The sequence below is a fragment of the Rhinopithecus bieti genome, unplaced genomic scaffold, assembly GCF_001698545.2.
Source record: "Rhinopithecus bieti isolate Rb0 unplaced genomic scaffold, ASM169854v2 scaffold_35886, whole genome shotgun sequence".
Taxonomy (NCBI): Eukaryota; Metazoa; Chordata; class Mammalia; order Primates; family Cercopithecidae; genus Rhinopithecus; species Rhinopithecus bieti.
Window position 1 is genome coordinate 5,719 of NW_016814987.1, and position 16,048 is coordinate 21,766.

General features: G+C 44.6%; 1 pseudogene; it reads left to right on the forward strand.

Moving 5' to 3' along the window:
• Positions 1–8,767: 8,767 nt before the first annotated feature.
• LOC108515743 (actin, cytoplasmic 2-like) lies at positions 8,768–10,298 on the forward strand (annotated as a pseudogene).
• The last annotated feature ends 5,750 nt before the right edge of the window (positions 10,299–16,048 follow it).

Sequence of the window (16,048 nt, forward strand, 5' to 3'; positions counted from 1 at the left end):
GGCTGGAGTGCAGTGGCCGGATCTCAGCTCACTGCAAGCTCCGCCTCCCGGGTTTACGCCATTCTCCTGCCTCAGCCTCCCAAGTAGCTGGGACTACAGGCGCCAGCCACCTCGCCCGGCTAGCTTTTTGTATTTTTTAGTAGAGACGGGGTTTCACCGTGTTAGCCAGGATGGTCTCGAACTCCTGACCTCGTGATTCGCCCGTCTCGGCCTCCCAAAGTGCTGGGATTACAGGCTTGAGCCACTGCGCCCGGCCAGAAAAATACACTTTCTTAATGGCATTTGTGTTTTCTTTGTGAAAAGTCAGTCACATAGTGTCAGTGTTAAGAAAGGGTCAAAGGTTTATAGGTTGCCCCCAATGGCCATACTTGGAATTACGATTCTCATGGGTTTAAAGATGTAATTTTTTAAAGTCAGTGTTTTACCACCTAGTTATTTGATCTTGTCCAATTTTGTGTTTTTAAAAAGTGTAAAACTGGAAGGCAAAGAAAAAATACTATTTTCAGTAAATACGTTGTTTGGTTGTTATTAATAGAATGTAATGGGCCTTTGAGATCTTAAGAACTTATGTTACCTTTGTTATTCAAACGCTGAACTTAAGCAGTGAAATAATAGAAACTATTTGAAGGAAGTTATTAAGGGGTTTAACTATTTTAAGCCAATATTTAGCGTATTCATATTGGTTTCCTGAAGATGTCAGAATTTGTTTTCAGTGTAAGACAAATATTCAACGGTAACAGATCAAGTTTAAAATGTAAATCCACTGTACGTATTATATTGATACCATCATTTTCAGGATGTACATAAGAGGATTGTGATACACAATTAGTAATCTCAGGGTTTTTCCCCATATATCTAAAATTTAGACTGTACTTATTTCTCTTTTTGTTCATCAATTTCTCTTAGCAAAATAAATTTAGTTTGGTATTTGATGTTCTATTAAAAAAAATATTTCCAGGCTTGAGCCAGCTTAGAGACCTAGAATACCTTGAATGAAGGGGAGACTGAGTCTTCCTTGAGTAAGAACCCCAGAAAACTATCTAAAATCTATGCTGTATCTTTCAGCCTTCACCAAAGGGTACCTACAGCCTTTAACTAGGATAACTGCATTGAGAAAAAGGAAATAATCAGACCTTTTGGGAATTACTGGACATAGGCTTTGACATTTACTCCAGGAGACCCAAAATATCACTGTGATCACGTCAGAATAGTGGCTTATGAAGGTTACAGTATCAATGGAATTTTAGCTCATGTCCATATCACAGTGGACCAAGTGGATACCCAATCCCGTGCTGTGGTTATTTCCCCAGTTCTAAAATGTGTAATTGAAATAGATATACTCAGCAGCTGACAATCCCACACTGGTTCTCTGACCTGTGGAGTGAGGGCTACTATGGTGAGAAAGGTCAAGTGGAAGTCAATAGAGCTGCCTCTACCTAGGAAAATAATATATCAAAAGCAATACCAGGTTCCTAGGGGACTGCAGAAATTAATGCCAACATTAAGGACTTGAAAGATACAGGTGCGGTTGACAGAGCAGGAGTACTGCCATCTTGAACAAGCACTGTCATTTTAAAATTCACCTTAATAAAAAACTGCCTAAATCCAAAGGGCATCAGCGTAATGGCTGAGGTCAGCACGACCGTAAACCACAAACATCTCCAACCAGAAACACCCCGAACTTCTCCCCAACCAGAGACATGCTAGCCCTCAGATAAACCCCCTCTGGGTGGGAAGATGCCAGCCTCGAGATAAACCTCTTCTGGCCGGAAAGATGTCAGCCCAAAGATAACCTCCCCTCTGCCCAGAGACATTTTAACTCCACTGTAAAACTTCTCCCCCACACAGAAACATTCCAAGCTTGTAATAAGCCCTCTTACCCTAAAACCAATATATAACTCTTAGTCTGTAAGAGAAAGTGCTCCTGACTGAAATCGGCCAGAAGCCCCTCTCAGGTTTATTTTCTCTAAAATAAATCTGTCTTTAACTGTTAAGCCACATTTTGTGTTTCTTTCCACTTTAACTCTTACAGTGGTGATTCCCACCACATCCCCATTGAACCCTCCTATTTGTCCTGTGCAGAAGACAGATGGATCTTGGAGGATGACACTAGATTAAGTTTAACCCAGTGGTGTCTCTAATTGCAGCCATTGTGCCAGATGTGGTTTCACTGCTTGAGCAAATTAACACATCCCCAGGTACTTGGTATACAGCTATTGATCTGGCAAATGACCTTTTCTCCATCCCTGTCCATAAAACCCATCAGAAGCAGTTTGCTTTTATTTGGAAAGGCCAGAAATACAGCTTCACTGCCTACATTAGGGATACATCAACTCTCCAACACTATGTCATAATTTAGTTCACAGGGATCTTTCTTTCTTTCTTTTTTTTTTTTTTTTTTTTGAGACAGGGTCTCATTCTCTCGCCCAGGCTGAAGTGCAGTGGCATGATCAGAGCACACTGTGGCCCCGACATCCCACGCTCAATCTTCCCTCTTTAGCTTCCCGAGTAGCTAGAACCCCAGGCATGTATCACCACATGTGGCTAATTTTTTAAAATTTTTTTGTAGAAACAGGGTCTCAATACATTGCCCAGGCTGGTCTTAAACTCCTGGGCTCAAGTAATCTTCCTGCATTGGCCTCCCAAAGTGCTGGGATTACAGGCATGAGCCGCTGCACCCAGTGGCATCTTGATCATTTTTCCCTTTCAAGAGATATCACACTGGTCCATGACATCAATGAGATTATGGTGACTGGATTTAGTGAGAGAGAACTAGTACCTACTCTAGACATTGGTAAGACAGTTGCATGACAGAGAGTGGAAAATAAATCCGAAAAAAACTCCAGGGGCCTTCTACCTCAGTGAAATTCCTAGGGCTTCAGTGGTGTAGGGCATATGGAGATACTCCCTCTATTTGATTTTTTTTGTTTGCTTTTTTTGAGATGGAGTCTCAGTCTTGTTGCCCAGGCTGGAGTGCAGTGGCACAATCTAGGCTCACTGCAACCTCTGCCTCTCGGGTTCAAGTGATTCTCCTGCCTCGGCCTCCCAAGTAACTGGAACTACAGGTGCGTACCACCATGCCCAGATAATTTTTGTATTTTTAGTAGAGAAGGGGTTTCACCATGTTAGCCAAGCTGATCTCGAACTCCTGACCTCAAGCGATCTGCCTGCCTCGGCCTCCCAAAGTGCTGGGATTACAGGCATGAGCCACCCTGCCCAGCCTGATTTTTTAATTTTTTTGAGACAGAGTCTCGGTATGTTGTGCAGGCTGTTCTCAAACTCTTAAGGTCAAGTGATCTGTCTGCCTTGGCCTCCCAAAGTGCTAAGATTACTGGCATGAACCACTGTGCCTGGCCAGAGATATTCCTGCTAAAATGAAGGGTAACTTGTTGCATCTGGGCCCTCCTAAAACCGAAAAATGAGGCACAACACCTAGTAGGGTGATATGGTTTGGCTGTGTCCCCACCCAAATCTCACCTTGAATTGTAATCATCCCCACGTGTCAAGGGTGGGGCCAGGTGGAGCCAATTGAATCATGGGGCAGTTTCCCCCATACTGTTCTGTGGTAGCAAATAAGTCTCACGAGATCTGATGATTTTGTCAATGGGAATTCCCCTGCAGAAGCTCTCTTGCCTGCCACTATGTAAGATGTGACTTTGCTGCTCATTCCCCTTCCACTACGATTGTGAGGCCTTCTCAGCCATGTGGAACTGGGAGTCAATTAAATCTCTTTCCTTTATAAATTACCCAGTCTTAGATATGTCTTCATTAGCAGTGTGAAAACAGACTAATATATAGGACCTCCTTGGATTTTGGAGGCAACATATTACTCATATGGCTTTGTTTCTCTGGCCTATTTATGAAGCAACCTGAAAAGCTGCTAGTTTTGAGTGGGGTCCAGAATAAGAGAAGGCTCTGCAACAGCTCCAGGATGCTCTGCAAGCTGCTCTGCCACTTGAGGCATATGCTCCAGCAGATCCAATGACAGTGGTGCTTGAAATGACAGTGGCATTTAGGGATGTTGTTCGGAGCTCTTGGCAGGCCCCCATAGGTGAACCACAGCTCAGGCCCTTAGGATTTTAGAGCAAAGACTTGCCATCTCCTGCAGATAACCACTCTCCTATTGAGAACAGCTCTTGATCTGCTACTGGGTTTTAGCAGAAACAACACTTGACCATAGGCTACCAAGTTACCATGTGACCTGAGCTGCCCATCATGATCTGGGTGTTATCTGACCCAGCAAGCCATAAAGTTGGGTGTGCACACCAGTGCTCCATCACCAAATGGAAGTGGTAAATATGTGATGGGGCCTGAGCAGGCCCTGAAGGCACAAGCTATATGAAGAAGTGGCCCAAATGCTCATGGTCTCCACTCCTGATACACAGTCTTCTCTCTCCTAGTCTGCACCTGTGGCCTCATGGGGAGTTCCCAACAGTCAGCTGACAGAGGAAGAGAAGACTTGGGCCTGGTTTACAGATGGTTCTGCATGGTATGTAGGCACCACCCCAAAGTGGACAGCTGCAGCACTATCACCCCTTCCTAGGACATCCCTGAAGGACAGTGAAAGGAAATCCTCCCAGTGGGTAGAACTCCCAAGCAGTGCACCTAGTTGTTCACTTTGCTTGGAAGGAAAAAGGGATAGATATGCAATCATATACTGATTTGTGGGGTGTGACAAATGGTCTGGTTAGATGGTCAGGGACTTGGGAGGAACATGTTGGAAAACTAGTGACAAAGAAATCTGAGGAAAAGGTATATGGATAGACTTCCTTATGTGGGTCAAAAAAAGTGAAGATATTTATGTCCCATGTGAATCCTCACCAAAGGTGACCTCAGCAGAGGAGGATTTTAATAGTCAAGTGGACAGAATAATCGTTTCTGTGAATACCAGTTAGCCTCTTTCCCCAGCTATCCCCTCATTGCCCAATGGGTTCATGAACAAAGTGGCCATGGTGCCAGGGATGGAGGTTATGCATGGGCTCAGCAACATGCACTCCCACTCATGAAAGCCAACCTGACTATGACCACTGCTGAGTGTCTAATCTACCACCAGCAGAGACTATCACTGAGTTTCCAATATGGCATAATTCCTGGGGAGATCTGTCAGCTATCTGGTTGATTACTCTGGATTGCTTCCATCAGTAAGGAAGCAATGTGTTGTCCTTACTGGAACAGACACTCTAGATACTGGTTTGCCTTCCATGCACACAAAGCTTCTGCCTAAACTACCATCCATGGTCTTACAGAATTCCTTATCCACCATCATAATATTCCATACAGCATTGCTTCTGGTTAAGGAACTAACTTCACAGCCAAAGAAGTGCAGCAATGGGCCCATGCTCATGGAATTCACTGCTCTCACCATGTTCCCCACCATCCTGAAATAGCTGGCTTGAAAGAATGGTGGAATGGACTTTGGAAGACTTAGTTACAGTGCCAGCTAGGTTACAATACCTTGCAGGGCTAGGGTAAGATTCTCCAGAAGTCTCTATATACTCTGAATCTGTATCTAATATATGGTGTTGTTTCTCCCACAGCCAGGATTCACAGATCCATGAATCAATGGGTGGAAATCAATGGGTCCCCATCAACCCTAGTGACCCACTAGCAAAATTTCTCCTCCTGTTACAGAGACCTTTTGGTCTGCTAGCCTAGAGGTTTCAGTTCCAAAGGGAGGAATGCTTCTACCAGGAGACACAACGATTCCATTGAGCTAGAAGTTAAGGCAAAGAAGGGAGTTCTGGTGTTGGTTGGAGTGACTGATCTGTCTACCAAGGGGAAACTGGACTACTACTCCACAATGGAGAGAAGGAAGAGTATTCTAGAATACAGGAAATCCTCTAGAGAATCTCTGAGTGTTACCATCCCTTATGACTAAGGTCAATGGAAAATGACAACAACCCAATCTAGGCAGAACTACTAATGGCCCAGATTTTACAGCAATGAAGGTTTGGGTTACCCTACCAGTAAAGAACTATGACTAGCTGAGTTGCTTGCTGAAGAATATGGAATGGATAGTGGAAGAAGGTAGTTATAAATATCAGTTATCATGTGACTAGTTACAGAAACAAGGGCTGCAATTGCCATATTTCCTCCTTATTTTGTTATGAATATATTTGTTTGTATATATCAAATACTTATGTTTTCTTCCCTCTCTTATTCCCTTATCGTGTAATATAAGGTGTATTGGCTTTAAATAATAGTATTTAAGAATTGTTAACTTTACATCATAGTATTTAAGTTACAGGATATCAAAGAAAAGAGTAAACATCAGTAAAGGACTTTACCTCTTTTGCTGGGGAAATGGTTAGTGCGCTTTCGGTTGTAGGCAGAATAGTTTTATCACGTTAGACGGAATTATGACCTTGTTATGGTCTTCATTTGACGATTAAATATGGTTTAAGGAGGTGTTATATGGGTGCCAAGTTCACAAGGCATGGATTTGTGATGGTTAATTGTATGTGTCAACTTGACTGGGTCTTGGGGTGCCCAGATATTTGGTCAAACATTATTCTGGGGTTTCTTTGGGGATGTTCCTGGGTGATAGGAACATAGGAACATTTAAATTGGTAGACTGAGTAAAGCAGATTGCCCTCCCTGATGTTGGTGGGCCTCACCCAATCAGTTGAAGGCCTGAATAGAACAAAAAGGATTACCCTCCCCGAAGTAAGAGTGAATTCTCCTGCCCGCCTTCAAACTAGAATATCAGCATTTTCTTCCCTTCAGACTTAAGCGGAAATATCAGCTCTTCCTGGGTCTTGAGTCTGCCAGCCTTTGAACTGGAACTACACCATTGGTACTCCTGGGTCTTCCTCCTGACAACTCACCTTGCAGATATTGGGACTTGTCAACCTACACAATCATGTGAGTTGACTCCCTACAATGAATCTTTGTCTGTCTTTCTCTCTTTCTAGCTCACTCGCTCATATATATCCTACTGATTCTGTTTCCCTGGAGAACCCTAATACAGATTTTAAAATAAATATTTGTATAAATTAAATTTACATGTTAGGTTCTAAAAAATTACTATTATTTAGAGATGGGGTCTAGTTATATTGCCCGGGCTTGAGTACAATGGCTATTCATAGGCACAATCATCGTATGCCACAAACTCAAACTCCTGGGCTCAAGCAATCCTCTTGCCTCAGCCTCCTGAGTAACTGGGACTACAGGTGTGGGCCACCATGTTGGGCTCAAAAATTAATTTTGGCCAAGCATGGTGGCTTGTGCCTCTATCCCAGCACTTTGGGAGGCTGAGGCGGTAGGATTTCTTGAGGCCAGGAGTTCAAGACTAGCTCTGGCAACATAGTGAGACCCAGTATCTACCAAAAGAAAATTAATTTTAAATGTTAAAATTAATGTTTTAAATGTTCAAAATTAATTTAAATTTTAATGCATTTAAAATAAAACTTAAATCCATTAAGAGTGCTTTAAAATAAATTGCATTGAAACATTTTTAAAAACCCAGGTATAATCCTGAAATCTATAAATTCATCTATAGATCTATAGAACTTATAGATCTTGAAATCTATAAATTCACCTCACTCTACAATATGGATTAGAAGTACTTGAGACACGGAAAGACTAAGGCAGCTGCCTGGAGACTGGGTCCAGGGTCCACTAATGTGCTGACTGAGATTTACAGGAATAGAGTTAAAAATATAATAACTGTTGGCCGGTCTGCCCGGTGGGCTCAGCCTGTAAATCCCAGCACTATTGGGAGGACCGAGAATGGGTGGATCACGAGGTCAGGAGATCGAGACCGATCCTGGCTAAGCACGGTGAAGGAACACGTCGATCTTCTACCTGAAAATACAAAAACCTAGCCGGTGCCGAAGGTGGCGGGCCGCCCTGTAGTTCCCAGCTACGTCAGGCGAGGCTGAGGCCAGTGAGAATCGGCAATAAACCCGGGAGGCGAGCTTGCAGTGAGCTGAGATCCGGACCACTGCACTCCACCGGTGCGGAACAGAGCAGACTCCGTCTCTAAAAAAAAAAAAAAAAAAATAGTAACTGTTTACAATGAGAAAGATGAAAATTACATGAATAATTATGTAAGGGACACTGCTGATATATGCAAGTGCGGCATAAATGGTTCTACATATTTCAAGTAATATAAAACCAGTATTACTTTAAAAAAACACCCAGGTGTAGTAAATATTCTCCTGGTGGTTAATAAAAAGTCTAAAATTCACAAAGTATTACTTACACTCATGTATGGACATTTTTTTTTTTCTTTTCTTTTGAGACAGAGTCTCACTCTATCACACAGGCTGGAGTACAGTGGTACAATCTAGGCTGACTGCAACCTCTGCCTCTCAGGTTCAAGTCATTCTCCTGCCTCAGCCTCCCGAGTAGCTGGGATTACAGGCATGTACCACCATGCCCAGCTAATTTTTGTATTTTTAGTAGGGATGGGGTTTCACCATGTTGGCCAGGTTGATCTCAAACTCCTGACCTCAGGTGATCCACTTGCCTCAGCCTCTCAAAGTGCTGGGATTACAGGCATGAGCCACCATGCCCAGCCTAGACAGACTTTTTGTTTGTTTTTGAGACAGGGTCTGGTTCTGCTGCCCAGGCTGGAGTGCAGTGGCACAATCTCGGCTCACTGCAATCTCTGCCTCCTAGGCTCAAGCAATTCTTATGCCTCAGCCTCCTGGGTAGCTGGGACTACAGGCACGCACCACCATGCTTGGCTAATTTTTGAATTTTTAGTAGAAATGGGGTTTCGCCATGTTGCCCAGGCTGGTCTCAAACTCCTGGACTCAACTGATCCACCCACCTCAGCCTCACAAAGTGCTGAGATTACAGGCATAGCCACCGAGCCAAGGAATCAATTTAATTAATTCTCCTGTTACATGCTTTCTATTTTTTTTAAAAGAAAATAATTCAGAATGATTTCCATCAAAACTCAGTATTTGGCTAATTGTTAACTTCAAAATCCAGTAATACACTCACTTGCTGCCACCAGCCCGTATACCATGTCCTCCCACGGCTCTGCCGCCCCGCTCCTCCACAGGTTGCAATGGAAGAAGAGATCGCCACGCTCGTCATTGATAATGGCTCTGGCATGTGCAAAGCTGGCTTTGCTGGGGATGGATGGCCCTGGAGCTGTGTTCACCTCCATCATCAGGCACCCCCCTGCACCAGGGTGTGATGGTGGGCATGGGCCAGAAGGACTCCTACATGGGCCTTGAGGCCCAGAGCAAGCGCAACATCCTGACCCTGAAGTACCCTATCGAGCATGGCATCATCACCATCTGGGACGACAAGGAGAAGATCTGGCACCACACCTTCTACAACGAGCTGTGCATGGCCCTGGAGAAGCACCCGGTGCTGCTGAGTGAGGCCCCCCAAATCCCAAGGCCAACAGAGACAAGATGACTCAGATCATGTTTGAGACCTTCAACACCCCAGCCATGTATGTGGCCATCCAGGCTGTGTTGTCCCTCTAAGCCTCTGGGTGCATCACTGGCATTGTCATAGACTCTGGAGACAGGGTCACCCACATGGTGCCCATCTACGAGGGCCATGCCCTCCCCCCATGCCATCCTGCGTCTGGACCTGGATGGCTGGGACCTGACCAACTACCTCATGGAGATCCTCACTGAGCTTCACCATCACGGCCAAGCAGGAGACTGTGCGCAACATCAACGAGAAGCTGTGCCACATCGCCCTGGACTTCGAGCAGGAGATGGACACTGCCACATCCTCCTTCTCCCCGGAGAAGAGCTACAAGCTGCCTGACGGCCAGGTCAGGTCATCACCATCGGCAACAAGTGGTTCTGGTGTCTGCAGGCACTGTTCCAGCCTTCCTTCTTGGGCATGGAATCCTGCGGCATCCACAAGACCACCTTCAACTCCATCATGAAGTGTGACGTGGACATCCGCAAAGACCTGTACGCCAACACAGTGCTGTCTGGCAGCACCACCATGTACCCTGGCATCACCGCCCTGGCATCCAGCACCATGAAGATCAAGATCATCATGCCCCCACAGCACAAGTACTTGGTGTGGATCGGTGGTTCCATCCTGGCCTCACTGTCCACCTTCCAGCAGATGTGGATTAGCAATTAGCTATGTATGACGAGTCTGGCCCCTCCATCGTCCACTGCAAATGCCTATAATGGACTGCGAGCAGATGTTCAGCATTTGCTGCATGGGTTTATTCAGGAGTATAAATTTGCCCCTGGCAAATGCATAAAACTCATGCTAGCCTCACAAAACTGGAATAAGCCTTCAAAAAGAAATTTGTGGACAGGTGTGGTGGCTCATGCCTGTGATCCCAGCACTTTGGGAGGCCTAGACAGGTGGATCACAAGGTCAGAAGTTCGAGACCAGCCTGGCCAACATGGTGAAACCCCATCTCTCCTAAAAATACAAAAATTAGCCAGGCATGGTGGCATTTGCCTATAATCCCAGCTACTGGGGAGGCTGAGGCAGGAGAATCGCTTGAACCTGGGAGGCAGAGGTTGTGGTGAGCCGAGATTGCACCGCTGCACTCCAGCCTGGGCAACAGGAACAGGGTGAGACTGTCTCAAAACAAACAAACAAACAAGCAAAAAAAAAAAACCACACACACACAAAGAAATTTGTCCTTGAAGCTTGTATCTGATATCAGCACTGGATTGTAGACTTGTTGCTGATTTTGACTTTCTATTCAAGTTATAATCAAGTTAACTGTTCCCCTTGGTATGTGTTTAATACCCTGTACATGTCTTTGATTTCAACCTTTAGTACATGTGGCTTGGCCACTTTGTGGCTGAGGTAAGAATGTGCTTGTGGAAGACAAGTCTGTGGCTTGGTGAGTCTGCGTGGCCAGCAGTCTCCAATATGTGCAGGGTATTAAATTAATGTGTCAGCGGCTGAGTGTTCTGCGGATTTCTCTAGGAGGCTGGCAAGGGCTCTCTGAACCAGTTGCCTTTCTGCTTCCTTCTGGTCTGCTCAGAGTTGAAAGTCCAAGCCATAGGACCCAGTTTCCTTTCTAGGCTGAGATTGTTTTCCTGCAGGAACATCGTGGGCTGATTACTTGCCTTGAGTTGGAAGTGGTTTGCGAGTTTCACACCTGTAGATATATTCGGATCCTTTTTAATTTATGTAAGGTCTTTTTTGTACATAAGTTCTCAATTCTTTAAAGAACCGATGAACAACAATTTTGGCTTTTTTTATGTGAGAACATTAGGCCCCAGCAACACGTCATTGTGTAAGGAAAAATAAAAGTGCTGCCGTTACAAAAAAAAATCCAATAATAGAGAGTGGGAGAAGGAGAAATTGGGGAGTGAAAGCAAGAAAGAATGAGGGACAGAGAGAAAGAAAAAAGGAAAGAGGAAGAAGGGAGGAAGGGAAGATAAAACAATGGGGTAAATAACAACTAAGAAAATGAAATCAGTTATGTTCCTTTAAAGCAGCGCCTAATAATAGATGCTGATTCTAATAATAAAAGATATAGCTTCCATGTTACCAGAAAAAATTGTGAAAAGAGCAGATTGAATCTAATAAGTATTTAAATACTACACATATGCACACCAACAAAGTATCTTGATGAGCAGGAGCAAGGCAAAAATCAGGTTAAGTCGAATGATTCCCACAGAAGGTCACAGAAGTGCTGTATACTGCAGCCCCTCACAGCTCCTCTCTAGTAGTAGGAGCCACACACTAGATCTTGCACTGGACCAAGATGTTCAAAGAGGGAACTGTGTGAAACACCACACTGTTCAAATATAATTTCAAAATAATTTTATTTTACTTATTTTATTTTTGGGATAAAGTTTCGCTTTTGTTGCCCAGGCTAGAGTGCAATGGCGCAATCTCGGCTCCCTGCAACCTCTGGCTCCCGGGTTCAAGTGATTCTCCTGTCTCAGCTTCCTGAGTAGCTGGGATTATAGGCATGCACCACCACGTCTGGCTAATTTTGTATTTTTAGTAGAGACGGGGCTTTATCATGTTGGTCAGGCTGGTCTCGAACTCCTAACCTCGAGTGATCCACCTGCCTCAGCCTCCCAAAGTGCTGGGATTACAGGCGTGAGCCACCATGCCTGGCCTTCAAAATAATTTTAAACTGGAAAAACACAGTTGCAAATGCTAGAGATACTTTAAAAACATTTATAATTATTTTAAAAATTATAACTATTGATAACTCTCACCCCTGGAACTGAAATGCAGCACTGTAGGGTACCTGGGCACACAGGCTAGGAAACTAATGAGAGAAGACTTGTGCTTTTTTTGCCCTTGGAAACTTCTAATTTGGAGGGACATACATTTTGTTTTTGCCCTTTTTGTGCTTAATGCTGTGATGAACACCCTTGCATATGGCCCCTTATATATCTGTGTACTTCCCTGGGATTTATTGTACCCAGGAACAGAATTGTTGGGTCATACAGTAAATGCATTTACTTTTTTTTTTTTTGAGACAGAGTCTCATTCTGTTACCCAGGCTGGAGGGCAGTGGTGCGATCTTGGCTCACTGCAACCTCTGCCTCCCAGGTTCAAGCGATTCTCCTGCCTCAGCCTCCTGAGTACCTGGGATTACAGGCACGCACCACCACATCCAGCTAATTTTTGTATTTTTGGTAGGGACAGGGTTTTGCCATGATGGCCAGGCTGGTCTGGAACTCCTGAGTGACCTCAGGCTCTCCACTTGCCTCAGCCTCCCAAAGTGCTGGGATTGCAGGCGTGAGCCACCGCACCTGGCCCAGTAAATGCATATCTAATTTGACAGGGTACTTCCAGACAGCTCTTCGGAATAGCTGCCCTGGTCCACACTCCCATTAGCCATGCAGGAGGGTTTGTAGGTCCTTACACCCCCACCGCCACTTGGCATTACCCTGCTTCTTAAATTTGTCGGGCTGATAAAGTGATACCTCACTGTTATTTTAATTCCTCAGATTTGCAAAGATCTTGAACACCTCATTATATACTGCTGGCTTTTCAAATTTCTTCCTCTGCAAATTGCCTATTGTGTGCTTTGGCTAATTTTCTATTAGCATTGCTGTCTTCTTCTCCTTCTTTCTTTTTCTTTCTTCCTTCTTCTTTTGTCCTTCCCCTTCCTTCTTCCCCTTCCTCATCCTCCTCCTTCCTCCTTCCTCCTCCTCCTTCTTCCTTCTTCTTCTTTTGTTTTGTTTTTAAAAACAGGGTCTTGCCTGTCACCCAGACTGGAGTGCAGTGGCATGATCTTGGCTCACTGCAATCTCTGCCTTCTGAGTTCAAGCGCTTCTTCTGCCTCAGCCTCCTGAGTAGCTGGGACTACAGGCACATGTCACCACATTCGGCTAATTTTTTGTATTTTTAGTAGACATGGTGTTTCACCATGTCTGGTTGACCAGGCCAGTCTCGAACTCCTGACCTCAAGTGATCTGCCCACCATGACCTCCCAAAGTGGTGGGATTACAGGTGTTGAGACACCGTGCCCGTCCCCTAGAATACATTTTTGTACATGTCATGAGGAAGGGATCCAGTTTTATTGTTCTCTGTCATGAGCCAGTTTTCTCAACACCTTTAACTAAGCAACTGTCCTTTCTCCCTTGATTTGTTATACATTAGGTTTTTATTTTATTTTTTTTGAGACGGAGTCTCGCTCTGTCGCCCAGGCTGGAGTGCAGTGGCCGGATCTCAGCTCACTGCAAGCTCCGCCTCCCGGGTTTACGCCATTCTCCTGCCTCAGCCTCCCGAGTAGCTGGGACTACAGGCGCCCGCCACCTCGCCCGGCTAGTTTTTTGTATTTTTTAGTAGAGACGGGGTTTCGCCATATTAGCCAGGATGGTCTCGATCTCCTGACCTCGTGATCCGCCCGTCTCGGCCTCCCAAAGTGCTGGAATTACAGGCTTGAGCCACCGCGCCCAGCCTATACATTAGGTTTTTATATACACGTGTCTGTATCTATGCTGTTGTATTGGTCTACTTTTCTGTTTCTGTGCCAATGACACATTGTTTATATTTCTAAATTCAAAGAAACAAAGGCCGGACGGGGTGAGTCACGCCTTGTAATCCAGCACTTTGGGAGGCTGAGGCGGGCAGATCACCTGAGGTCAGGAGTTCAAGACCAGTCTGACCAACATGGAGAAACTCCATCTCTACTAAAAATACAAAATTACCTGGGCATCATGGCGCATGACTGTAATCCCAGCTATTCAGGAGGCTGAGGCAGGAGAATCACTTGAACCCGGGAGGTGGAGGTTGTGGTTAGCCGAGATCGTGCCATTGCACTCCGGCCTGGGCAACAAGAGTGAAACTCCGTCTCAAAAAAATAAATAAATAAAAATAAATTCAAAGAAGAAAGAAATAAGGCAGAAATAAAATAGAGAACAAAAGACAACAGTGAAAATCAAGCAAACCAAAGCAGATTCTTTGAAAAGACTAATAAGAGAGACAGACTTCTGGCCAGTGATCAAGAAAAAAACAGAAAATTTAAAAACCAAGATACAGGCCAGGCACGGTGGCTCACACCTGTAATCCCAGCACTTTGGGAGGCAGAGGTGGGTGGATCACCTGAGGTCGGGAGTTGGAGACCAGCCTGACCAACATGGAGAAACCCCGTCTCTACCAAAAATACAAAACTTAGCCAGGTGTGGTGGCGCATGCCTGTAATTCCAGCTACTTGGGAGGCCAAGGCAGGAGTATCGCTTGAACCCGCGAGGTGGAGGTTGCGGTGAGCCGAGCTCATGCCATTGCACTCCAGCCTGGGCAACAAGAGCGAAACTCTGTCAAAAAACAAACAAACAAACAAACAAAAACCAAGATATAGAATGATAAGGGGGACAATAATAGGGAAAAAATATATATATATAGTTTTTGAGATGGAGTTTCTCTCTTGTTGCCCAGGCTGGAGTGCAATGGTGTGATCTCAGCTCACCGCAACCTCCACCTCCAGGGTTCAAGCGATTCTCCTGCCTCAGCCTCCCAGAGTAGCTGGGATTACAGGCATGTGCCACCACACCTGGCTAATTTTGTATTTGTTTTAGTAGAGATGGGCTTTCTCCATGTTGGTCAGGCTGGTCTCGAACTCCCCACCTCAGGTGATCTGCTCGCCTTGGCCTCCCAAAGTGCCGGGATTACAGGCGTGAGCCACTGAGCCTGACCAGAAAATAGAATTTTAAAAGTGAAGAATTATGAATGACATGCCAATGAATTTAGAAACCTAGATGAAAATAAATGATACATTCTTAGAAAATACACCATGCTAAAATGGCACAAATAGAAAGGTCTTGAATAGTCCAGTAAGTATTAAATAAATAAAAATGGTAATCAAAGAACTGTTCTCTCTCAAAACCCCAGTGGGTTTTGTAGGTGAGCTGTAGCAAACTTTTAAGGTATAGTTAATTCCAATCATATGCATAATAAATAACAAAAGTAAAACCTATTTTTTTTTTGAGGTTAGTGTAACCTAAATTATAAAACTGGATAGGAGAACCCAAGAAAAGAAAATCCTAGGGCCACTTATAAAACAAAAATCTCCCCTCAAGAGTTAGCTAACAGACACTAATAGTGCATTCAAAAATACAGATTATGACCCAGTGGAGTTTACTCCAGGAATATAAGAATGTTATGGTTCAGGCTATGTGCTGTGGCTCACACCAGTAATCCTAGCACTTTAGGAGGCCAATGCAGGAGTTCACATGAAGCCAGGAGTTCAAGATCAGCCTGGGCAACCTAGCAAAACCCCATCTCTACAAAACAAAATAAAAAATTAGCCAGGTGAGGTGGCAGGCACCTGGAGTCCTAGCTGCTCTAGCCTGGGTGACAGAGCAAGACCTTGTCTCTTTAAAAATAAAAAAAGAGAATGTTATGGTTCAATATCAATAGTATACTAATGTGGCCAGCTGCAGTGGCTCATGTTTATAATCCCAACAATTTGGAAGGCTGAGGTAGGATGATTGCTGGAGCCCAGGAGTTTGAGACTAGCCTGGGCAACATAGTGAGACGTTCTACTAAAAATACAAAATTAGCCGGGTGTGGTGGCACATGCCTGTAATCCTAGCTACTCGGGAGGCTGAGGCAGGAGAATCGTTCAAACCCAGGAGACGGAGGTTGCGGTGAGCCGAGATTGTGCCATTGC